The sequence below is a fragment of the Bos indicus x Bos taurus genome, chromosome X (assembly GCF_003369695.1).
Source record: "Bos indicus x Bos taurus breed Angus x Brahman F1 hybrid chromosome X, Bos_hybrid_MaternalHap_v2.0, whole genome shotgun sequence".
Classification (NCBI taxonomy): Eukaryota; Metazoa; Chordata; class Mammalia; order Artiodactyla; family Bovidae; genus Bos; species Bos indicus x Bos taurus.
Window position 1 is genome coordinate 35,311,481 of NC_040105.1, and position 26,707 is coordinate 35,338,187.

At 41.2% G+C, this 26,707-nt stretch overlaps 1 pseudogene; it reads right to left on the reverse strand.

Annotated features, from left to right (window-relative positions):
- Positions 1-3,566: 3,566 nt before the first annotated feature.
- Positions 3,567-4,681, reverse strand: LOC113887478 (annotated as a pseudogene).
- Positions 4,682-26,707: the final 22,026 nt, after the last annotated feature.

Below are 26,707 nucleotides of genomic sequence, written 5' to 3' on the forward strand. Positions count from 1 at the left end.
ATTGAAACAAGAAACACAATTTGAGGATTGTATGTGCGCTTCATCTACCTAAGGTCTTCTATCTCAGCCCCTCAGGGGGTTCCTTGAGAGCCCACTCTGCCCAGAGGCTAGCATTTTATCAGCTCCTGTTCTCTCTGCAATAGTGTCTATCCCCTGAGTCTTCTCCAGTGCACTTTGTTGTCCAAACTGAAAACTGACCTGCTGGCCAGTTTTTCAGCTCCTCTGTAAGCTATACCTGTTTCCAGTGGAACAAACAGGGCAAAATTCAACAGAACAAATGAAATACAGTTATAATGACTGCTCTGTTGTTCTTCTCTACTCATTCTATCACCCATATCATTTCCAGGTCAGTTTTTCTGTTTGCTTTAGAATACATCTATAATTTTATTACAAAACCATTCTTTTGGCATTAGTTGGTTACAGTGAGAGCAAGATGGCAAGTGTGTCAGAGCAGCTCTAATGTAACAACTGCATTCCCTGCTTTCTGAACTGGAAGGTAAGTTTCTTATATCCTTTCAGTTCAGTTCAGTTCAGTCGCTCAGTCATGTCCAATTCTTTGTGACCCCATGAATCACAGCACACCACCCCTCCCTGTCCATCACCAACTCCCAGAGTTCATGCAAACTCATGTCCATTGAGTCGGTGATGCCATCCAGCCATCTCATCCTCTGTCGTCCCCTTCTCCTCCTGCCCCCAATCCCTCCCAGCATCAGAGTCTTTTCCAATGAGTCAACTCTTCGCATGAGGTGGCCAAAGTATTGGAGTTTCAGCTTCAGCATCAGTCCCTCCAATCAACACCCAGGACTGATCTCCTTTAGGATGGACTGGTTGGATCTCCTTGCAGTCCAAGGGACTCTCAGGAGTCTTCTCCAACACCACAGTTCAAAAGCATCAATTCTTTGGCGCTCAGCTTTCTTCACAGTCCAGCTCTCACATCCATACATGACCACTGGAAAAACCATAGCCTTGACTAGATGGACCTTTGTTGGCAAAGTTATGTCTCTGCTTTTCAGTATGCTATCTAGGTTGGTCATAACTTTCCTTCTAAAAAGTAAGTGTCTTTTAATTTCATGGCTGAAATCACCATCTGCAGTGATTTTGGAGCCCCCAAAAATAAAGTATGACACCATTTCCATTGTTTCCCCATCTATCTGCCATGAAGTGATGGGACCAGATGCCATGATCTTAGTTTTCTGAATGTTGAGCTTTAAGCCAACTGTTTTCACTCTCCTCTTTCACTTTCATCATGAGGCTTTTTAGTTCCTCTTCACTTTCTGCCATAAGGGTGGTGTCATCTGTATATCTGAGATTATTGATATTTCTTCCCACAATTTTGATTCCAGCTTGTGCTTCTTCCAGCCCAACATTTCTCATGATGTACTCTGCATATAAGTTAAATAAGCAGGGTGACAATATACAGCTTTGATGTACTCCTTTTCCTATTTGGAACCAGTCTGTTGTTCCATGTCCAGTTCTAACTGTTGCTTCCTGACCTGCATATAGGTTTCTCAAGAGGCATATCAGGTGGTCTGGTATTCCCATCTCTTTCAGAATTTTCCACAGTTTATTGTGGTCCACACAGTCAAAGGCTTTGGTATAGTCAATAAAGCAGAAATAGATGTTTTTTGGAACTCTCTTGCTTTTTCCATGATCCAGCAGATGTTGGCAATTTGATCTCTGGTTCCTCTGCCTTTTCTAAAACCAGCTTGAATATCTGGAAGTTCATGGTTCACGTACTGCTGAAGCCTGGCTTGGAGAATTTTGAGCATTACTTTACTAGTGTGTGAGATGAGTGCAATTGTGTGGTAGTTTGAACATTCTTTGGCATTGCCTTTCTTTGGGATTGGAATTAAAACTGACCTTTTCCAGTCCTGTGGCCACTGCTGAGTTTTCCCAATTTGCTGGCATATTGAGTGCAGCACTTTGACAGCATCATCTTTCAGGATTTGAAATAGCTCAACTGGAATTCCATCACCTCCACTAGCTTTGTTCGTAGTGATGCTTTCTAAGGCCCACTTCACTTCACATTCCAGGATGTCTGGCTCTAGGTGAGTGATCACACCATTATCTGGGTCATGAAGCTCTTTTTTGTACAGTTCTTCTGTGTATTCTTGCCACCTCTTCTTAATATCTTCTGCTTCTGTTAGGTCCATACCATTTCTGTCCTTTATTGAGCCCATCTTTGCATGAAATGTTCCCTTGGTATCTCTAATTTTCTTGAAGAGATCTCTAGTCTTTCCCATTCTGTTGTTTTCCTCTATTTCTTTGCATTGATCACTGACGAAGGCTTTCTTATCTCTTCTTGCTATTCTTTAGAACTCTGCATTCAGATGCTTATATCTTTCCTTTTCTCCTTTGCTTTTCACTTCTCTTCTTTTCACAGCTATTTGTAAGGCCTCCCCAGACAGCCATTTTGCTTTTTTGCATTTCTTTTCCATGGGGATTGTCTTGATTCCTGTCTCCTGTACAATGTCACGAGCCTCTGTCCATAGTTAATCAGGCACTCTGCCTATCAGATCTAGTCCCTTAAATCTATTTCTCACTTCAACTGTATAATCTTAAGGGATTTTATTTAGGTCATATCTGAATGGTCTAGTGATTTTTCTTACTTTCTTCAATTTAAGTCTGAATTTGGCAATAAGGTGTTCATGATCTGAGCCACAGTCAGCTCCCGGTCTTGTTTTTGTTGACTTTATAGAGCTTCTCCATCTTTGGCTACAAAGAATATCATCAATATTATATTGATTATAATATAATTATATTGATTGTATTATATATATTTATTATATATTGGTTATAATATATATTTTGGCTGCACCAAAATAATCAGTTTTGGTGTTGACCATCTGGTGATGTCCATGTGTAGAGTCTTCTCTTGTGTTGTTGGAAGAGGGTGTTTGCTGTGATCATTGTGTTCTCTTGGCAAAACTCTGTTAGCCTTTGCCCTGCTTCATTCCATACTCCAAGGCCGAATTTGCCTGTTACTCCAGGTGTTTCTTGACTTCCTACTTTTGCATTCCAGTCCCCTATAATGAAAAGGACATCGTTTTGGGGTGTTAGTTCTAAAAGGTCTTGTAGGTCTTCATAGAACCATTCAACCTCAGCCTCTTCAGCATTACTGGTTGGGGCATAGGCTTGGATTACCGTGATATTGAATGGTTTGCCTTGGAAACGAACACAGATCATTCTGTCGTTTTTGAGATTGCTTATATCCTTTACATACCTGCAAATATTAACACTGCACATCCTGACACGCAAATCATTTAGGGAGGAGTTGATGCTAAGCGGTTAGAGTAAATGTTGATAAGACTACAAAAGTTCCTTTATGGGACTTTTTGCTTCCTCTTCCTCCCCCAATTTCTGTGCTAAAAAAAAATGAAGTTACTTGTAACTAGTCTGAATAGCAGCAGCACCCAAGGAGCACATACTTAGTTCATGTTAAAAAGCAGACCTGTGTGCTGTGTGTTTTACACCACAGGCAAAAGAAATGATCGCTCTAGTTTTTAACTCCTTCATTAGAGTCTCAAAAAATAAAAGCATCCTATCAAGTTCGTGAAGATCCGGTGTTATTGGTATACATTTGTAGGTGGGTCACTTTCTGTGCTGTGTTTGCTTTGAAGGGATCTTCCAATGCATTTCCAGTATTCCTTTCTTACAATGTCCTTTTCTTTAGCTAGGATTTCACATAACTCTAATGCTTTATTAAGAATGTCCTCCTTGTTGTCACATTGGTTTTCTAGCATGTCTTCTTAGATATCCACGAGAAATGCAATTAGGTAGGGGGAGCTGTGACTTGGTTGTAAGTCAAGTAGTTGATTTAACAGATTGGGGTATTTGGAAAGACCACGATCCTGCAAAATCCTTTTCAAATAATTCCACACACTTTCATTATGTGGGACTAGGTTGATCATTTCCAAAGTGTACTGGACTTCTCTCTCCAATATAGCATGATCATTGTAGCCCACAGTATTAAAAATTACAAAATATCTTTGGTTGCAGACAGAGTTATTTCTCATGTGCTCTTTGAGAAGTTGGTCTACATATGGCAGCTCATTATCCAAAAGTTTAAATTCCTGAATAACCCACTGTCTGGTGTTGCCAGGCGTGGTAATTCTTTGCATCCTGAGTAAGAATATCAGCAATAAATTCAAGCTCCTGTGATGGGTCTCTCAGCCATTCCACCAGCACTCACCTACAATTCCAAACTTGACAGTTTTGGGGCTGCTTCTCAGTTACTGCCAAGATGTAGTTCATTTCCTCATGTAGTTCCTTCTGGAGTGACTTTAAGAGAACTCTCCAGAAATACCACACTGTGTAATTGGCTGAATTTAACTCAGTAGCATCTCTGGTTAATTTAAAAGCCCATTCCCTTCTCTCGTCGTGCTGCAGGACAGCCCGAAATAATCATAGATGCCCTGAAATTTCTCACTATAAATGATCTGGACCACTGGATTAGGGCCATCATTCTACGGCACTGGATCTATATCAGCCCATTCTGCCCTGTCCCTGTACAGGACATAGGTGGGTGAGTCCAGATTCAGAAACCCATCGTCCATAGTGGGCGCCGCCGCCTTTTCCTGCATCGGCTGGGAGGCGGAGGATGTGGCTGGGGCGGCGGCAGCTCCGGCCGACCCGGCTCCCCGCCCTGCGCGGCCTCCTTGACCCCGTGGGCAGACGCCATCTCTGCTCTGCCCCGAGCGGAATCCAGGTCAGTTTTGATGGATTAATTTTCTCTTAATATTATATTCTTCCTTCTCCCCAGTCCTGGTAATATTTGACTTAATGCCAGATGTTGTGAAATTGCAATTTTACCTAATTTACACTTTCCTGTAAGAAAGCTTTTTAAAATTTATTTTCTATTGATGTATGATGTAATATTCATTTCAGGTTAACTATATACTGATTCAACCTTTACATGCATTGTAAAATGATCACCGCAGTAAGTCTAGTAACTCTCGTCCCATAAAAAGTTACTGTAATAGTGTGGAACAAATTCCTTATGCTATATAATACATCACCAGGGCTTACTTATTTTATAACTGGGGGTTTGTATCTCTTAATCCTCTTCATTTATTTTGCCTAACACCCCACCACCTCCATTTTGGCAACTACCCTTTTGTTCTCTGTATTTATGACTCTTTTTATTTTGTTTTTTTAGGTTACATGTATAAATGGAATCCTATATTTATCTTTCTCTGTCTCACAATTTCATTTAGCATAATACTCTTTAGATCCATCCATGTTGTCCTAAATGGCAAGATTTCATTTTTTAATGATTGAATAATATTCTCTTGTGTATGCCACTTCATTTTTATCTATTTATCAATTAACGAGCACTTAGGTTGCTCCCATATCTTGGCTATTGTAGATAATGCTGCAGTAAACATTGATGTGACTGTATCTTTTAGAATTACTGGTTGTGTTTTCTTCGGGTAGATAACCAGAAGTGAAATTGTTGAATGATACAATAGTTCTATTTTCAATTTTGGGGGAAATCTTCATGCTTTTTCCCATAGTGGTTGTACCAATTTACAATTCCAACAAATGTCTGAAGTTTTCCTTTTTTTCACATACTCAGCAAGATTTGTTGTTTATTGTCTTTTTGATGATAGCCATTCTGACAGATGGGAGGTGGTTTCTTATTGTGGTTTTTAGTTGCATTTCTCTGATGAACAGCAATATTGAGCATTTTTTCATGTACCTATTAGCAATCTGCATGTCTTCTTTGGAAAAATGTCTATTTGGGTCCACTGCACATCTTTTACTTGGATGTTGAGTTGTGTGAGTTTTTTCTCAATCTTGGATAGTAACTCCATATCAGACATATTATTTGCAAATATCTTCTACCGTTTAGTAGGTTTCCTTTTCATTTTGTTGATGGTTTCCTTCTCTATGCAGATGCTTTTTAGTTTAATAGAGGAAAAGAATAGAATGGGAAAGACTAGAGATCTCTTCAAGAAAATTAGAGATACCAAGGGAACATTTCATGTAAAGATGGACACAATAAAGGACAGAAATGGTATGGACCTAACAGAAGCAGAAGATATTAAGAAGAGGTAGCAAGAATACAAAAAAGATCTTCATGACCCAGATAACCAGGATGGTGTGATCACTCACATAGAGCAGGAAATCCTGGAATGCTAAGTCAAGTGGGCCTTAGGAAGCATCACTACGAACAGAGCTAGTGGAGGTGATGGAATTGCAGGTGAGCTATTTCAAATTCTAAAAGATGATGTTGTGAAAGTACTTCACTCAATATGCCAGCAAATTTGGAAAACTTGGCAGTGGCCACAGGACTGGAAAAGGTCAGTTTTCATTCCAATCCCAAAGAAAGGCAATGCCAAAGAATGTTCAAACTACCACAGAATTACACTCTTCTCACACACTAACAAAGTAATGCTCAAAATTCTCCAAGCCCTGCTTCAACAGTGCATGAACCATGAACTTCCAGATGTTCAAGCTGGATTTAGAAAAGGCAGAGGAACCAGAGATCAAATTGCCAACATCCACTGGATCATCAAAAAAGCAAGAGAGTTCCAGAAAAACATCTACTTCTGCTTTATTGACTATGCCAAAGCCTTTGACTGTGTTGATTACAGCAAACTATGGAAAATTCTGAAAGAGATGGGAATACCAGACTACCTGACCTGCCTCCTGAGAAATCCATATGCAGATCAGGAAGCAACAGTTAGAACTGGACATGGAACAACAGACTGGTTCCAAATCAGGAAAGGAGTATGTCAAAGCTGTATATTCTCACCCTGCTTACTTAACTTATATGCAGAGTACATCATGTAAAATGCCAAGTTGGATGAAGCACAAGCTGGAATCATGATTGCTGGAAGAAATATGAATAACCTCAGATATGCAGATGACACCACCCTTATGGCAGAAAGCGAAGAAGAACTAAAGAGCCTCTTGATGAAAGTGAAAGAGGAGAGTGAAAAAGATGGCTTAAAGCTCAACATTCAGAAAACTAAGATCATGGCATCTGGTCCCATCACTTCCTGGCAAATAGATGGAGAAATAATGGAAACTGAGGGACTATTTTTTTGAGCTCCAAAATCACTGCAGATGGTGACTTCAGCCATGAAATTAAAAGATGCTTACTCCTTGAAAGAAAAGCTATGGCCGACCTAGACAGCATATTAAAAAGCAGAGACATTAATTTGCCAACAGAGGTCCATCTAGTCAAAGCTATGGTTTTTCCAGTAATCATATATGGATGTGAGAGTTGTACTATAAAGAAAGCTGAGCACTGAAAAATTGATGCTTTTGAACTGTGGTGTTGGAGAAGATTCTTGAGAGTCCCTTGGACTGCAAGGAGATCCAGCCAGTCCATTCTAAAGGAAATAGTCCTGAATATTCATTGGAAGTACTGATGTTGAAGCTGAAACTCCAATGCTTCGGCCACCTGATGCGAAGAGCTGACTCATTTGAAAAGACCCTGATACTGGGAAAGAATGAAGGCAGGAGGAGGAGATGTCAGAGGATGAGATGGTTGGATGGCATCACCAAATGGATGGACATGAGTTTGAGTAAACTCCGGGAGTTGGTGATGGACAGGAAAGCCTGGAGTGCCGTAGTCCATGGGGTCGCAAAGAATCAGACATGGCTGAGCGACTGAACTGAGTCCCATTTGGGTTTTTTGTTTTTGTTTATTTTTCTTTTTTTTCTTCCTTGACTTAAGAGACAGGTCCTAAAAATATTGTTAAGACTGATGTTAAAGAATATACTGTTTCCTTCTAGGAGTTTTATGGTTTCAGGTCTTGTGTTTAAGTTTTTGGTCCATTTTTTGGTTTTGTATATGGTATGAGAAAGTGATCGAGTTTCATCCTTTTGCATGTAGCTGTTCATTTTTTCCAACAGCATTCATTGAAGATGCTGTCTTTTCTCCATTGTATACTCTTTCTTCCTTTGTCATAGATTAATTGGGTCTAAAAGTGTGGGTTTATTGCTGGGCTCTATTTTGTTGTAGTGAACTATGTATCTTGTTTTTTTGACATGCTATTCTATTTAGATTACTGTAGCTTTGTAGTATAGTTTAAAATAGGGCAGCATGATATTCCAGCATTGTCCTTATTTTTGAAGATGGTTTTAACTATTCAGTGAAATATACATTTACTTTAAATTTCAATACATCAGTATACTCAAGATTTGTTTTGTAATGCTATGAAGCTACTTAGAAACAAAATAATCTTTTCTTTTTCTTTTTGTTTATTTTAGTTACACAGGCTTTCTCTATTGCAGCAAGCGGGGACTATTCTTTGTTATGGGGTACAGCTTTCATGTGGTGGCTTCTCTTGTTGCAGAGCATAGGTTCTAGGCTCAGGGCTTCAGGAGTTGCAGCATGTGGCCTCAGTCATTGTGTCCCACAAGCTTAGTTGCTCTGTGGCACGTGGAATCTTCCCAGACCAAGGATTGAACCTGTGTCCTCTGCATTGGCAGGTTGAGTCTTATCTTCTATACCACCAGGGAAGTCTCCTTTCTGTTCTTGCTTTCAAGTTTTGTTAGTTGGGACCAGAGCAAAATTAGCTATGGCTTAACTCACCACACTACTGAGATAAACAATTTTCAGTACTCTTGCTGATGCCCCATCAATCCTATTGTGTATCACTCTGATAGGAAGTATTCCCTGCCAGGTGTGGGCACCACAGTTCTTTCTCTGTGCAGCACTGTCCTCTCTGGTACTCTCTCTTAGGAACTGTACCTGAGTAGTCCTTCCCAGACACTTAGCTTCATCTCATCAACTCATAGAGAACTCAGGTTCCACCTGGTCCAGGCAGTAAGCTTGGGAAATTATAGGGTCACATCCTTTGTTTTCCTCTCAGTGATCACTGTCTTTTATGGAATGATGTCCAATATATTGACTATTGTTCTCATATATTTTATCTATTTTTCCATTGTTTAAGACACATTGATAAATCTAGTCACAGTTACTCCATCTTCACCACAAGTTGTATAAGTCATAAGTAATATCTAAATAATTACAGCATGCTAATGTCTTAAAAGAGCAAACCAAACTTTCATATGCATTAAAATAAAATTAAGATTCAAAGACTGAGTAAACCTGCAAACACACATACCTATGTAATTTTGTCCTTTTTAGAATTGTAAAGGAAATTAGAAAATATAAGGTTTCTTATTTTAGAGAAGGTAAGATACCTTTAAGATTGGCACTTTTTTTCACTCATCATTATAAGCTCCATATTGATCCCATTTGTAACATGTACACTTGTCTCTTCTTTCTTATTGTGACATAGTATCCCGTGATATGTATCACAGCCTTATCCATTCCTAATAAAAGGGAATTTGATTTGCTTCTAGTATTTAGCTATTACAAATTAAGCGGCTATAAAAATTAAGATGCCGATTTTTTGTGTGAGTATAAATTTTTATTTCTCTATGAAAATATACAGTTTGAATATACCTGTTCAAACATAAGTTTACTGTATTAAAAACTTCTGAAGATTTTCCAGAGAACGTGGACTATTTCACATTTCTACCAGTTCCTCCACATCCTCACCCAGAGAGGGTAGTTTTAGTATTTTTAAAGCCATTTGCATAGATACGTAATGTTATCTCAGTAGTTTAAGTTTACATTTCCTTAAAGGATATGTAATGTGTTTTCAGGTTTTTCATCTGCTTATCTGGTATCCACATGTCCTCTTTGGTAAAGCATGTATTTAGGTCTTATGCCAATTTTTAAATTAGACTCTGTTTATTACCACTGGATTTAGAGAGTTCTTTTTTTTATTTAGGGAACAAGCCCTTTTCCAGATATGTGATTTGCAAATATTATCTCCCACTCTATGTATTGCAATTTACTTTTCTTAATGCTGTTCACAGAGCAAAAATATTTCAGGGTTCATTAAGTCTAATACAGAGATACTTGATTTGATGGATTGAAGTCAAGTATGAGTACTTTTCACAGTGGAGAGGAGGGGCATGCCATGAAGTTGCGGTGAGACTGAAGTCTACAGTACAAGACAGATGATAAGATAGTTTGGAGCATACATTTTAAAGTTCCTCTTCAGCTATTGCAGTTGTATCTTAGTACAGTGAATTTCTATTTTTCACTGCAGGAATATGAGGTGGCAACACAGCTGCCATCAAGTATCAATAGCAGCATATCAGGAAAGTATAAAATTTGAACTGCTGGAGGCAGTATGAGTGACTCCAGAGGATGCAATAACCACCTGAAGTCTCTTTAATGGGTGAGAACTGATCTTTTATTATTATTATTTTAATAGAATATAAAAGAATGATCTTGAATATAGCGACTAGAATAGGACAGAGAATATCAGAAAGAATCATATATAATAAGGCTAGGTGTTTTTATTATATACATATTCTTATGGATAATGGTCATTTTAAACATTTTTATTTATTTGTTTTGGCTGCACTGGTTCTTGGTTGTGACGTGGGATCTTCATTGTTGTGGCATGTGGGTTCTTTAGTTTGCAGCTTGCAGGATATTTAGTTGTGTCATGTGAACTCTTAGTTGAACAATGCAGGATCTAGTTTCCTGACCATGGATTGAAACCAAGTCCCCTGCTTGGGAGCACGAAGTCTTAGCCCCTGGACTACCAGTAATGGTAATTTTAAAAGTCACTACACTAGACAATGCAATGTTGTAAAATGCATGCAAAGTCGCTTCAGTCGTGTCCGAGTCTTTGCAACCCCATGAACTGTAGCCCACCAGGCTTCTCTGTCCATAGGATCTTCTAAGCATGAATACTGGACTGGATTGCCATGGCCTTCTCTAGGGTATTTTCCCACCCAGGGATCAAAACCAGGTCTCCCGCATTGCAGGTGGATTCTTTACCATCTGAGCCACCAGGGAAGCCCATAGTGAAAGTGAAGTCGCTCAGTCATGTCTGACTTTTTGCGACCCCATGGACTGTAGCCTACCAGGCTCCTCTGTCTATGGGATTTTCCAGGCAATAGTACTGGAGTGGGTTGCCATTTCCTTCTCCAGGGGATCTTCCCGACCCAGGGATTGAACCTGGGTCTCCCGCATTGTAGACAGACGCTTTATATTAATGCATATATATGGAATCTAGAAAAATGGTATAGATGAAGCAACTTGCAGGGCAGGAATAGAGATGCCAGTGTAGAAAACAGACATGTGGACACAGGTGGAGAAGGGGAGAGTGAGACAAACTGGGAGATGAGGATTGATATATATATACACTACCATGTATAAAATAGAGAGCTAGTGGGAAGCTGCTGTATAGCACAGGGAGCTCAGCTCGGTGCTCTGTGATGACCAAGATGAGTAGGGTTGGCAGGAGGCTCAAAAGGGAGGGTTTACACATATATATGTGTATAGGTATAGTTGTTGTATAGTCACCAAGTTGTGTCTGACTCTGCAACCCTATGGACCAGAGCATGCCTGGCTTCCCTGTACTTTACTATCTCCCAGAGTTTGCTCACACTCATGTCCATTGAGTCAGCGATGGCATCCAACCATCTCATCCTCTGTTACCCTCTTCTCCTCCTGCCCTCAATCGTACATACATATCGTTGATACATGTTGTTGTACAGCAGAAACTAACACAACATTGTAAAGCAATTATACTCCAATAAAAATAAAATACATTTTACGTTAAAAAAATGTACAGGCTCACAAAATCCTGTGTATCTGCCTTTTCTATGTAGCAAATACATCTTTGGGTTTCCCAGGTGGCTCAGTAGTAAAGAATCTGCCTGCCAACGTGGAGACAGGGCTTTGATACCTGGGTTGGGAAGGTCCCTTGGAGAAGGAAATGGCAACCCACTCCAGTATTCTTGCCTGGGAAATCCCATGGACAGAGGAGCTTGGCAGGATATAGTCCATGGGGTCACAAAAGAGTTGGACATGACTTGATGACTAAATAACAACAACAAATACATCTTTAAGCAAGAAGGTCTTTAGGATAGTAAATCTACAGGATAAAAAGAAGGAATAGATCAACATGTTTTTTTCTCTGACAGCCCATCCTTGATCTTAGGGCTCCTGCCTTGTGCTTCAACTTCTCTACTGTGCTTGGGACCCTGACTCATGCTGTGTAAGAGTTGGACAAAAATCTCAGCCCATACAGGGAAGGTAATACTATCCACAGCTTATCAGCAGTCAGAAGTCCTAACAGAGATCTGAGTAGACCACATGCTCCAGAACTTGAGTCATGAGGAGCAAAGATCTGCCCCTGCTGGTAGTCTGGAAAGGCTGTAGGCTGCTGTGGCTACATACATCTGAGGTGAGAGGTAGCATCTGGGAGGTCTGGTGCTCCTTCACAGCTGGAGAAGAGTCCTACTCCTCCCTCTTACTTCTTTTCAAGAGTATTCCTCAGACTTGCCTGTTTTAAGGACAATTAGCACTAGGCAGGGATCTTGGAGGGTCACATTCACCATCACTGCTCCTGCAGCTGTATCATGTACAATAAGTGATTAAGGCACCAACAGAGCCAGGAAGAGAAAACAAGCACTTTATAAGCTTTCTTGTACAAAGTGAAAGTGAAACTGTTGGTCGCTCAGTTGTGTCCAACTCTTTGCCACCCCATGGATTACAGCCCATCAGGCTCCTCTATCCATGGGATTTCCCAGACAAGAATACTGGAGTGGGTTGCCATTCCCTTTTCCAGGGTATCTATCTGACCCAGGGATCAAACCCGTGTCTCCTGCAGTACAGGCACATTCTTTACTGCCTGAGCCACCAGGAAAGCCCATTCTTGTAGAGGTACCCTGTAATTAAGAAAGTGTCTTCTTTAGTACCATTTCTATAGCTGAAATATAAAATGAAAGAGTCTATTATGGAAGCACAAATGATTTTGAATGTCAACAAAAAGAACAAGCCAGAACGTCAGGCAGAGCTATCTGTCCTTCCTTGGCCACTGCAGGTTCAATGCCAAGGCTAGGAGCTTCTTCCAGAGCTAAGGAAGTCCAGGGGTAGTTTCTTCATGCATTTTTAGAAGAGGAACTTAGTGTTTAATAGAATTTAAGTCTGAGGTGAGAGTGAAAGGAAAACTATATAAGCCTGTGTCTTCCTATATTATATGTGTTACTTCAGAATTTATTCTTTTTTTGATGTATATATTATTCAAATATTGTCTCAAATATATATTACAATCAGCATCTTCAAGTTTATAAATTACATTGGTCACACATTTCATGCTATAATGACGTTTACAAATAAGAGATTTATTGTTTTGTAAAACAGACTGTGAAACCGTCCATCTTATTTTGTCATCTGGAGTAAGATAACATGGCATTGCTATAGGCTTTTCCTTGTAAATGTGAAAGAAGTCTAAGATAGTTGAGATGAATAGAGAAAAATAGAGAAGAAAATCTAAAAGATATTGAAATCTTGGCTTTCTTATTCCTTTTAGTTCTTGTTCTCTAAAATTAAATGACATGTATATGAGTTTGCTTGGCTCTTTCAAGAAGGTAAAAAAACAAATATTAAGAAATTATACCTTAAGCTCACTGGGTCATTCATTTCCCAAAGCTTTACTGAATACCTGCTTTTTGGACAGAACGGCCCTAGTAGTGAGAATTTTAGGATTAATGACTCAGGACCTGCCCACAGTGTTTTGATATATGAGCGGTAATCCGTTAAGGATGATGGCAGGGTCTTCTAATACTTAAAGGACAAGTAAAATGAAGGAGTGAGTAGGTCCAGGTGGACAGTCCTATGAGACTGCCAAAGTGTTGATGCAGTTAGGCGTGGCAGTTTGGATCTTGAGGAAACTTTAGGTCCTTCAGGAGTTAATTTCACACTAAACTGCGTGATGGGCCAGATGAGGCTGAGGGCATCATGAGCAGTGAGTAGACCCTCGGATGATATGTCTCCAACTTGAAATCCAGATTTCTAAAGTGGTCAACTTCTGTTAGCTGTTACTTTTGAATCATAGTTAAGAAGAGAGAGATTCTCACCTGGAACAGGAATGGAAAATGATCTGCACTCTTATCCAGTACATTTGAACACATGCACAAACTAAGTCTTTTATATATATATATATATATATATATATATATATATATATATATATATGTATATATATGTATATATATATATTATCATCACTAAAGAGTTTTTGAAAATATAGATGATAATCCCTTGAGATAGAATTTGGAATTGACATAATCATAGCAGTAACTCTTAAAAATTTTTTATTTATTTGGCTGTGCCAGGTTCTGGTTGTGACATGTGGGATTTTCAATCTTCATTGCAGCATGTGGGATCTTTAGTGATGGCTTGTGAACTCTTAGTTGTGGCATGAGGGATCTAGTTCCCTGACCAGGGATGGAACCCAGGCCCCTGCATTGGGGGTGTGGAGTCTTAGCCATTGAACAATCAGAGACATCCCCATAGTAACTCTTATTCATTAAAGCTTTAAGAAATGCAAGGCACTGTGCCTGCCATGTGCTTTATATACTACATGCACATTCTAACAGTCCTAGAAGACAGGACTTGTAAAACCGAATTTATATAAAAGAAGAGCCTCAGGCTCAAAGAGCTTGTGATTTTTTTCTGATTTCACATGTCTAGTCTGTGACAGAGCTGCCGCTAGACCTCTTCTCTGAACTCATCTGGAATCCACTAGGTTCTACTCTTTCTGGCCTGAGGCAGACCTTCTGCCTCTTACCTTTCTTCTCACTACTCCTTAATGCCTCTCAGGATATATTATAGAAAGAATGTAGCAGCCAATGTCTTAAAACAGGTTTAAAGAATAAAGGTCAAAACAAGAAACAGAATTGGGAGATTGTGGGTTTTATTATTCTAGGGTCTTCTACTTCAGCCCCAGGGCTTCTTGAGAGCTGAACCTGCCTAGAGAATGGCATTTTTATCACCTCCTGTTCTCTCTGCAATACAGTGTCCTTCCCCTGGGTCTTCTCCATCGCACCTTCTTGTCCAAACTGAAACCTGCCCTGTTGGCCAGCTCTTCAGTCCTTCTCTTGAAAGTTGCACCTGCTCCCAGTGGAACAAACGGCAAAATTCACCTGCTTTCCCCTGACTTGGAGCATTCCAGCTCCCTGGTGGTCCCCTCCCTCACCTGTACCTTTATGACAGTAACATCCTGTATCACATAAAAGGTAGCTTTAACATTGAAATTTAGGCCTGACCACCCACTGGGCATCTCCTCCACATTCTCAAAATGTTTTCCTAAAGAGCTGGTGGATATAGTCTAATTTGTCATAGAATTTATCAATTTGGTGCATAAAACCTTGAAGTTGCAGAGGAGGTTTTGAAATCCCCTTGAAATTTGCAAGATAGAATAGAATTTTATTTTTCTATTTGTTTTTGACACTGGCCACTGCACACACACACACACATATGAGCTTACCCATGTGGTCCATAAGAAAAACTTCCCTCATATGTGATAGTTGAAAACAGATTGTTCTGGGACAGAGTAGGCTGCCCCCAAATACACCTCAATGGTGTATTGATTATTTTGAATTAAAATTACTTAAGAAATCACCAAACCTTGAGGGACATTTTGACCCTCCTCTCTGAAAGCAGGAAATAAATCTCTCATGTGAAAGATACACTCCTTTTATCTTTTATTTAAAGGTAAAAGAGCATCCTCATTGCCAGAGATAGGGAATTCTAGGCAGAGGCCTGTGTAAACAACCCTTGTTACTTCTTTAATTTACAACCCAAAGCCCCAGTTCTTGTAAGTTTCTTCACTAATGAAGCACCCAAAGCCTAGAATTCTTGGTCCTGACAGTTCCTCACATGTGTATTGTTTTGTGTCTGAAGAGTATAAAAGTATAAAAGCTGCCTGGCCACTACTTAGGTCTCCATGCACATGAATTAAACTTGTTTCTTTTCCTCCTGTTAATCTGCTTTGTGTCACCAGCCATAGAACTCAAGAGTCATGGGAGCAGTGGAGGGGTGGTGGTGGTGGATAGAGTGGTAATTTCCCCTTTCTGGAAGAGATCAAAGACCATGGAAATCATTGCAAAGCAAGCATAAAGGTTAACTTCCTTAAAGTCCTCAGGTCCTTCCAGGAGGTAAAAATTTGTTTATTGACAGAGACACTGTCTTTGGTTAGCAGAAATAAAAAAATCCTGGTTTTTCTTTGTGCCTCAGGACACCAGTTCAAGTTTTCAGAATTTGATCAGGCACCAACGGCAAATCCCGTGGACGGAGGAGCCTGGTCGGCTGCAGTCCATGGCGTCGCTAGGAGTCGGACACGACAGATCGACCTCACTTTCACTTTTCACTTTCATGCATTGGAGAAGGAAATGGCAACCCACTCCAGTGTTCTTGCCTGGAGAATCCCAGAGACTGGGGAGCCTGGTGGGCTGCCGTCTAAGGGGTCGCACAGAGTCGGCCACCACTGAAGCAACTTAGCAGCAGCAGCAGCCACAACAAGAAGAAAATTCACATCCTATTAAGATTTTTTAAAGTTATGGTTTAGGTCAGTGCAGGAAGGTACTACTGAGTGAAGAAGACAAAATCTTCCATCTGATATTTTGCAGGATCCTTCTGAAAATTTGATGTAAGCCTGTGATTGGAAACAACTGTCACATAGTAGGACCTCAAAAAATTGAGGAATTACAAGGAAATTTGTCCCCTTCAGAAACTCTGCCAGGAAATAAAGAAAGTGGTTATAATAAATTCTACTAGTTGCAGTCTGTTGAGGACCTACTATGTAACAGGTCATAGGGGATAAAGAGTGTTCATCCATTTCTTGTTTTCCTCACCTTCCTAGGCTCAGGGGAAACTGTATGACCAAGAGCACTTATAGTTAGAAAGATCATGACTAGCCCTTGCCATTGATCTATGAACAGAAGCAATATTTATCATTTTGAGGCCAAAGCATTTGCTATCCAGTTTACCATGTATAATCTGTTGTTTTTGCATTCATCTGTAAACATGGAAGTCGTGTGTTTATTTGTGGACCTAGAGGCAGCAAACAACCTGGACTCCAGTATCACGTGTTAGCACAGAATGTCTACCAGTCCATGTGGAGACATGAGCTTTTGTTATACTATGCTATTCATATTTCAGGTTGTGTCTGTTATATCATTTAGCAGTCACTTTTTCTGGCTAAAACATAGCTATCCATTCTTTTATTAGGCTTATTTAAATATTTTAAGGTAATTGTGCATATATTCTTTTTGCAAGAAATTCTAATAGTACTGGGGAATCCCAAGTGGCGCAGTGATAAAGAATCCGCCTGCCAATGCAGGAGATGCAAGAGACATGGGTTCAGTCCCTTGGTCAGGAAAATCCACTGGCGAAGGGAATGGCAACCCACTCCAGTATTCTTCCCTGAAAAATTCCATGGACAGAGGAGTCTAGCGAGCTACAGTCCATGGGGTCTGAAAGAGTCAGACATGACTGAATGACTTGAGCACACACACAGGCTAACAGAACTGATAAATTATAATTATCTTCCTTTAAAACTTAAAAGTTCTTCCACTTCCTCAAAGGTGAATACAAGAAACATCTGATATGTAGAATTGTAAAGCTGATCATAGTTTTTTTCCTCCCATAATAGATGTACTATAAAAATGTGTTCAGATATTTTTTAATGCATGGGTTCACTGAAGTTTTACTCCTTCATTATTCCTAACCAATGTATATTTTTATTGCAGATATTGTATTTTTCATCTCTTCAGTTGCATTTTGAATCTTTTTATATCTTCTGTGTCACTAACGAGTTTAATCTGTCTTCTTCTTTCTTAAAATACAGTTATAATAAATTTTGTGATGTCCTTATCTACTCTTTCTGTCATCTATATCATTTCCAGGTCAATTTTGACTGATGAAATTTCTCCTAGTTATTGGTTATATATTTATATTTCTTTCCATGCTTGGTAATATTAGATTGGATGTCAGACATTGTGAAATTGTGATTTTACTTTCTTCACACCTGTGCAGAGCAAAAATACATCTTTTCACTTCAGGAAATCAGTATTCTCAAGCTCTGTTCTGTAATGCTATTAAGTTAACTTAGAAACAAAATAATCTTTTCAGTTCTTGCTTTTAAGCTTTATTAGTTGGGACCAGAGCAGCATGAACTATAGCTTATTTCACCACACTACTCAAAGCTTCCCTTGTAGCTTACAAGGGCTTCCCTTGTAGCTCAGTTGGTAAAGAATCTGCCTGCAAAGGGGGAGACCTGGGTTCGATCCCTGGGTTGGGAAGAACCCCTGGAGAAGGGAAAGGTTTCCCACTTCAGTATTCTGGCCTGGAGAATTCCATGGACGTGTATAGTCCATGGGGTCACAAAGAGTTGGACACAACTGAGCAGCTCTCACTTTCACTTCACTTTCACTTAGACAAAACACTTGTGAGTACTCTGGCTGATACCCAATTAATTATATGGTTTATCTCTCTGACAGGAAGTACTCCCAGTCCTGCATGGGCTCCACAGTTCTTTGTGCAATTCTCTTTTGTCCAGTACTCTCTCTTAGGAACTCTAACTGCTCAGTCTTCCCCAGATCCTCAGCTTCATCCTGTCAACTCACAGAGTGTCCATGCTCCACCTAGGTCCATGCAGTAAGTTGGAGAACTTACAGGCTCACACCATTTGTTTCTGTCTTTCAGTGATCACTTGTTTTTATGGTCTAATGTTCAACATATTGAATAGTATTATAATTTATCTGATTTTTGAATTGTTTCAGTTACGTGGATAAATCTGTTCTCAGCTACTACATCTTCACCAGAATCAGAAATTTCATGAGTCATAAGTAACATCTAGATTTTTGGACAATGCAAATACCTTAAAATAACAAAACAACATTTCAAATGCATTAAAATAACAGGATTGAGAGAAAGAGGCAAACCCATAAACACATATGCCTATATAATTTTGTCCTTTGAAGAAGTTTATACAAATGAAATTATACAGTAGATAAGGCTGACTTTTAACACTGGCTTTTTTTTTTTTTCCACTCAGTATTATTTCGTGAGATTGATCCCAGTTGTAATACGTACACTTGTCTCTCTATTATTGTGATGTAGTATCCCATGGTGTGGATAACTGTCTTTTATTCCTCACTGAAGGACATTTAGTTTGTTTCAAGTTTTTGGCTATTACACATAAAGCTTCTACAAACATTCAGATGCATTTTTGTGTGCACTTGAGTGTGGGTGGCACTAGTGGTAAAGTACCCGCCTGCCAATGCAGAAGACATGAGATGCAGATTCGATCTGAGCTGGAAAGATCCCCTGGAGAAGGGAACAGCTACACACTCCAGTATTCCTGCCTGGAGAATCCATAGATAGAAGGGCCTGGCAGGCTGAAGTCCATAGAGTCACAAAGAGTCAAGCCTAACTGAAGCAACTTAGCATGTGTAGATGCACAAGTGTAAGTTTTCATTTCTCATTTAAAGTACATAGCAGGAGCCTGTTCAACATAAGTGCAAGTTAACTTTCTAAGAAACTTCTGATTGATTATTCAGAGATGTTACTGACCCTTTCAAGTTGGGCCCCCACAAAGGGTCCTTCAGCCTGGTGTCACTTGAGCCAACAAGGGAAAAAAAAATTGGTTCAGAAGCAAAGCTGACAGTCCAGGCCATGGGCAGGGCTGGTCTATAGAGATCAGCAGGGAGGGGTCGGATTTCTTGCTGGGAGGGGCAGAGTTCTCGTGTGGTGGGCAAATGTGTTCCCCATGCTCCAGATTGCAGTGTAGGTGCAGCGTCTCTGCACATGGCCCTCTGCCACCATCTTGAATCGAGGCATCAGGTTCAGGCTTTCTGCAGCTGGAACTGTGGCCTAAAATGCCAGCTGCAAGGACTCTCCATGAGGCACCATATGAGCAAGGCTGAGTGCAAAGTCTATTTTATGCCAAGGGCACTCATTATCCCCTTTGTCACTTGAGACACAAATACTGAACCATTATTGCTTTGTAGGGATACTGGGAGTCCAAACGTGGGGATTATTTCTTGTGGTAATATCTTAGCCACTTAGAGCCACCATTTCAGTTCTAGCAGGGAATGCTTCCTTCCACCCAGAAAACGTATCTACTCATACTAGCACCAAGAGACAGCTGAAATTGCCTGATACTCTCTGCCTGACTGTGAAATCAACCTTCCAACCAGGATATGTCTCTTCGGTTTCAGTGGGCTTTATCTGGGGGCTCCGGGGAGTATGGTGTTGGAGTTGTTTCTTGTGCAGATGAGGAATGTCTCAATTCTCCAACTGAGAATACTTATCATGCGAAGAGTTACCATGATTTCAACTAACGAATTATATAGGGCTTCTCTCCCATAGTCAGTTCCTTGATGGGCCTCCCTGATGGCTTCACAAGCTCCAGCTGGTGAAAGAGGTCTTGGCCATGTTTTGTAACGAGCCATCCATGACTTCCTATATCTCTAATGAAGCTCCATTTTCAGACTTTGTCTAATTCTCTCTATGTGTAGTTTGGGGAATAATTGGATGGATCTGGCCTTCAAAGTATGAGGGGTTATTGTCAAGTTAGTAGTTCCAGAGCCACCCTTGTGGCAACTGCACCCACCTTGTTTCCCTTTACTACCTCTGCAGCCCCCTTTTGGTGAGCTCTACAATGAATCACTCGGAGAAGGCAATGGCACCCCACTCCAGTACTCTTGCCTGGAAAATCCCATGGATGGAGGAGCCTGGTAGGCTGCAGTCCATGGGGTCACTAAGAGTCGGATACGACTGAGCGACTTCACTTTGATTTTTCACTTTCATGCACTGGAGAAGGAAATGGCAACCCACTCCAGTGTTCTTGCCTGGAGAATCCCAGGGATGGGAGAGCCTGGTGGGCTGCCATCTATGGGGTCGCACAGAGTCGGACACGACTGAAGTGACTTAGCAGTTAGCACAATGAATCACTGCCATATTTTTTTGAAAGCTGTACTACTTCTCAGAGCTTCAGTATGCTTAAGCCATGTTTCACCTGTTTATTCTCTGCAGTAAGCAAACTTCTTTCCTTCCAAATAGCCCCATGTGCCCATAGGCATGTGCATACTGTAAATCTGCGTAAACATTTAAGATCTTCCTTGTCCTGAGCTCTAAGGCTCGGATGAGGACTCTCTCATAAAACTACTCCCTTCTGTGAATCATTCCTCTTCAGCATTCAGGAGAGGCTCACTTCCTAGGTCTGGGTGACTGGAATAGATCACGTCTAGGGTTTCTATCGGAGAAGGCAATGGCCCCCCACTCCAGTACTCTTGCCTGGAAAATCCCATGGATGGAGGAGCCTGGTGGGCTGCAGTCCATGGGGTCACTAAGAGTCGGACACGACTGAGCGACCTCACTTTCACTTTTCACTTTCATGCATTGGAGAAGGAAATGGCAACCCACTCCAGTATTCTTGCCTGGAGAATCCCAGGGACAGGGGAGCCTGGTGGGCTGCCATCTATGGGGTCGCACAGAGTCAGACACAACTGAAGCAACTTAGCAGCAGCAGCAGCCTGGTTTCTATACAGCCATGCTCCAGGGGCCCCATTCCATGGATAGCACAGTAGAAGGATTCAGCATGTAACAGGTTTCTGTGGTAGCCACTTATTTGTCTAAAAGCAGAGTCTGAACTCGAATCAACCTTCTAGGGGATAGCCGTTCTGTTCCCTAATAACTTACTAAAGCCTGAACCTGATGTGGAATCCATATAGTAATTGGCTGATTGAACATTAACTTTTCAGCTTCAAGAGGGTTGTAGTAGCTGCTGGTAGGCAAGGAGGCCATCCTTTAGTGGTTCGATCTAATTATTTAAAGAAAAAAGCAACCACCAAGTAAAGGGTCCTGGATTTTGAGCTAATGCCCCAAGGGTGATTCCTCTTCTCTCAAGAATGTGAAGGTCAAAGGCTCTAGCTAAATCTTGGAGGGCTGGGGCAGGGCCTGAAGTAAATACTTTTTCAGTTCTTGAAAGGCCCCTTCATATTATAACTTCCACTCAAAAGGATCATCATTCTTTCCTTTCAACTTTTCACGTAGAGTCCCAGCTATTAGACCATACCAGATGTACCAAAACCCAGCCATCTCCAGGAAATCCCTAAGCTGTCTTGTAATTTTAGAAGTGAGGCTACAAATGGCTCTTTCCTTTCCTGGGGTGGGCTTCTCTGACTTTCTATGAGAATGAAGTCTAGGTACTTCACCCTAGTTTGTGATATTTGAGTCTTTATCTTGAATACCTTATATTCTTTATCAGCTAGGTGATTCAGGGTGGTTACAGTATTTTTGTCAAAGGACTCCTAAGTAGGGCTGGTGGTCATAATGTTGTTGACATACTGGCTGCTAAGTCACTTCAGTCGTGTCCAACTCTGTGCGACCCCAGAGATGGCAGCCCATCAGGCTCCCCCGTCCCTGGGATTCTCCAGGCAAGAACACTGGAGTGGGTTGCCATTTCCTTCTCCAATGCATGAAAGTGAAAAGTCAAAGTGAAGTCGTTCAGTCGTGTCCAACTCTTAGCGACCCCATGGACTGCAGCCTACAGGCTCCTCCATCCATGGGATTTTCCAGGCAAGAGTACTGGAGTGGGGTGCCATTGACATACTGGAGGAGGGTTCTTTTCTCTAGATGTAAGTCTTTTATGTGTTTAGCTCAATTTTCCCCAAAGATGGTGGGGGATTTCTGAGCCCCTGGAGCAGGGCTGTGCAGTATTATTTTCATTGCCTATTTGAATCCTACCACTTAAAAGCAAACATGTCTTGTGAGTTTTGAGGCTAATGGAATACAGAAGAAGGCATCTTTTAAATCTAATACAAAATACCAGGTCCTGGTGGGTAAAAGAGTGGCCAGCAGGGTGCAGGGATTGGGGATGACTGGATGCATATTCTCAGTGACTTTACTGACTGCTCTGAGGTCCTATACCATCTTACGTTCTCCTTTGGATTTCTTTATGGGAAGAATGGGGTATTACAGGCTGATTGACACACTCTAATAAGGCCCTGGTCAATTAGACCTGTATAACAGGGGCAGTGCCCAATAAGACTTCTTGACAGAGAAGATACTGGTTTTTAATTGGGCCATGTATGTTGCGATTTTAGATAGACTATCATAGAACTGGCTGCTACAGTTTATCCCCTGGTCTCTGGGCCTAGACCTTGCGATTTACTCCAGGTAAGTCAACTTATCATCTTGTTCCCTTTGTCTAAGGGGACAACAATCTCCAGTTTGTCTTCTATTAGGTGGATAGTAGTCCCCAGTTTATGTAATATCTGTCTTCCTAGTAGAGGTATAGGGCATTCAGAGACATACAGGAAGGAATGGGGAAGTATGTGTTCATCAAATTTACATTCTAATGGCTCTATGAATGCCTATTCTTGGGCCTTCCCTAATACCTCCATAATTTTACAACTCTTGTGACCTAGTATGCCTGATGTGGTGTTTAGAACTGAGTGAGTGGCATGGATCTCAACTAAGAATTTGACAGACTTTCTCCCCATGTCCACTGTCAGCTGGGACTCCTCAAGGATCAGTTGGAGTGTCAGCTTAGGAGCCTCCTGGCCCCATCATTCTTCATCTATTTAGATTCATCTACCTTTGAGGGTAGTGGCCAAGATCTGCCATTTCTGTCTCCCCTCAGGGGCAGTGAGGGCGGTCTGTCTTCCAGTCCCTTGGTGACATATGGTGCACTGATTGGTCCTAGTTTCCTTGGCTTTTGCTATCTTTCAGTGGGATTCCGGGGTTACTCACCAAAGTCAAGAGTCTCTGTGGGTTGTTAGTCCAGATTCCCATGCTGACCAGTTGACATTGGAGGGCAACAGCCAGTAGGTGGGCTTACCTCCAGGCCTTTTTATCCTCTAACTTTTTATCCTTTATATCTCAGTTATTGAATACCCAGTAGGCAACCTCAACCAGGCTAAGTGAGGTTTCCAAGAAATAAAATATCATATGATATCACTTATATTAGAATCTAAAGAAATTATACAAGTGAACTTATTAACAAAACAGAAATAGACACAGAGACATAAAAAACAAACTTCATTGGTGGCTCAAATGGTAAAGAGTTCACCTGCAATGCAGGAGACCCAGGTTCAATCCCTGGGTCTGGAAGATCCCCTGGAGAAGGGAATGGCAACCCACTCTAGTATTCTTGTCTAGAGAATTCCATGGACACAGGAGCCTGGTGGGCTACAGTTCATGGGGTTGTATAGAGTTGTACACGACTGAGTGACTAACACTTTCACTTTCGTGGTTACCAAAGGGGATGGGGAAAGGGGATAATTGGGAATATGTGTTTAACAGATAAACACTGCTATATATAAAGGGTAGTTGCTCAGTCGTGTCCAACTCTTTGCGACCCCATGAACTGGGACCTACCAGGATCCTCCATCCATGGGATTTTCCAGGCAAGAGTACTGGAGCGGGTTGCCATTTCCTTCTCCAGGGGATCTTCCAGACCCAGGGATTGAACCTGGGTCTCCTGTATTGTAGGCAGATGCTTTACCATCTGAGCTACCAGGGAACTCCAACTCTTTTGTGATGCCATGGACTGTCGCCCGCCAGGCTCCTCTTGTCCATGGGATTGCCTAGCCAAGAATACTGGAGTGGGTAGCCACTCCCTTCTCCAGGGGATCTTCCTGACCCAGGGATTGAACTTGCATCTTCTGCATTGGCAGGTGTCTTCTCTACCACTAGTGCCACCTGGGAATTCTTGCTATATATAAAAGATTAAAATAAATAAGGACCTGCTGTATACCACACAGAACTGCATTAATTATCTTATAATAACCCATGATGAAAAAGAGTCTGAAAAAGAATATCTTTGCATAACTTAATCACTTTGCTGTGAAACGTGAAACATCAACTATATTTCATCTCTTTAAAAAAAAGAAGTGGTAAATGGAATGTATACCTGGATGAGTCCTCCTCTACTGGAGAGCTGCCTCAAAGGGAGCACTTTTCCTGGCAGGTTGTTAGGCCCTGGCTTGTAATTAGTCTCTGTGTACTTGCTGGATTGGGTTCTGGGGAATGGGGCTAGTATGATGGGGGCCCCTCAGGCCTGTGACCTGAATTGGGATTTATGAGGGAACGGAATAGGGAGGGAGCAGTAGAAGGAGGGTTAGGGAAGAGATAAAATGGTCCTCAGGGGGAGGGTCAAAGACTGATATTACTTTAGTGGACTAGCTGAACATCCCTTTCAAAGGCCTTCATTCTGATAAAAGGTCATAAAAACCTGGACATTGGGAAATTCATCTCGTTTCTTTTTTTCTGTGGCATAGCAGATTCAATTGTAAAATGGTGTTCTAATTAAAAGACCCATTACAGGCCAGCTTTCCCTATATCCCAGCTAGTATTGGGGTCAGCTTGTATTTCATAGGGGGGCTTCCCTGGTGGCTCAGACGGTAAGCATCTGCCTGCAATGCAGGAGATGCCGGTTCAATTCCTGGGTGGGAAGATCCCCTGGAGAAGGCAATGGCAATCCATTCCAGTACTCTTGCCTGGAAAATCCCATGGATGGAGGAGCCTGATAGGCTACAGTCCATTCATAGTAAGATAAAGTGTTTTTGAGTCAGAGAGTGATACCCAAAAAACTTCCAATTCTATGAGATACACCTTAGCAAGCTATCCTTATGATGGACATTTGGTTCCCTATACCTTAGATGTTCTGTTTTGGATTTGTTTCTAACTACCGAGGGGACAGTTGGAATGACTTCGGTTCAGTTCAGTCGCTCAGTCATGTCCAACTCTTTGTGACCCCATGAACCACAGCAAGCCAGGCCTCCCTGTCCATCACCAACTCCAGGAGTCCACCCAAACCCATGTCCATCAAGTTGGTGATGCCATCCAGCCATCTCATCCTCTGTCGTCCCCTTCTCCTCCTGCCCTCAATCTTCCCCAGCATCAGGATCTTTTCAAATGAGTCAGCTTTTCACATCAGGTGGCCAAAGTATTGGAGTTTCAGCTTCAACATCAGTCTTTCCAATGAATACCCAGGACTGATCTCCTTTAGGATGAATGGGTTGGATCTCCTTGCAGTCCAAGGGACTCTCAAGAGTCTTCTCCAACACCACAGTTCAAAAGTATCAATTCGTCAGCACTCAGCCTTCTTTATGGTCCAACTCTCACATCCATACATGACCACTGGAAAAACCATAGCCTTGACTAGACGGACCTTTGTTGGTGAAGTAATGTCTCTGCTTTTTAATATGCTGTCTAGGTTGGTCATAACTTTCCTTCCAAGGAGTAAGCGTCTTTTAATTTCATGGCTGCAATCACCATCTGCAGTGATTTTGGAGCCCAGAAAAATAAAGTCTGACACTGTTTCCACTGTTTCCCCATCTATTTCCCATGAAGTGATGGGACCAGATGCCATGATCTTCATTTTCTGAATGTTGAGCTTTAAGCCAACTTTTTCACTCTCCTCTTTCACTTTCATCAAGAGGTTCTTTAGTTCTTCTTCACTTTCTGCCATAAGGGTGTTATCATCTGCATATCTGAGGTTATTGATATTTCTTCCAGAAATCTTGATTCCAGCTTGTGCTTCCTCCAGCCCAGCATTTCTCATGATGTACTCTGCATATAAGTTAAATAAACAGGGTGACAATATATAGCCTTGACGTACTCCTTTCCTGATTTGGAACCAGTCTGTTGTTCCATGTCCAGTTCTAACTGTTGCTTCCTGACCTGCATACAAGTTTCTCAAGAGGCAGGTCAGGTGGTCTGGTATGCCCATCTCTTTCAGAAAAATTCTGAAAGTTTATTGTGATCCACACAGTCAAAGGCTTTGGCATAGTCAATAAAGCAGAAATAGATGTTTTTTTTTCTGGAACTCTCTTGCTTTTTGGATGATCCAGT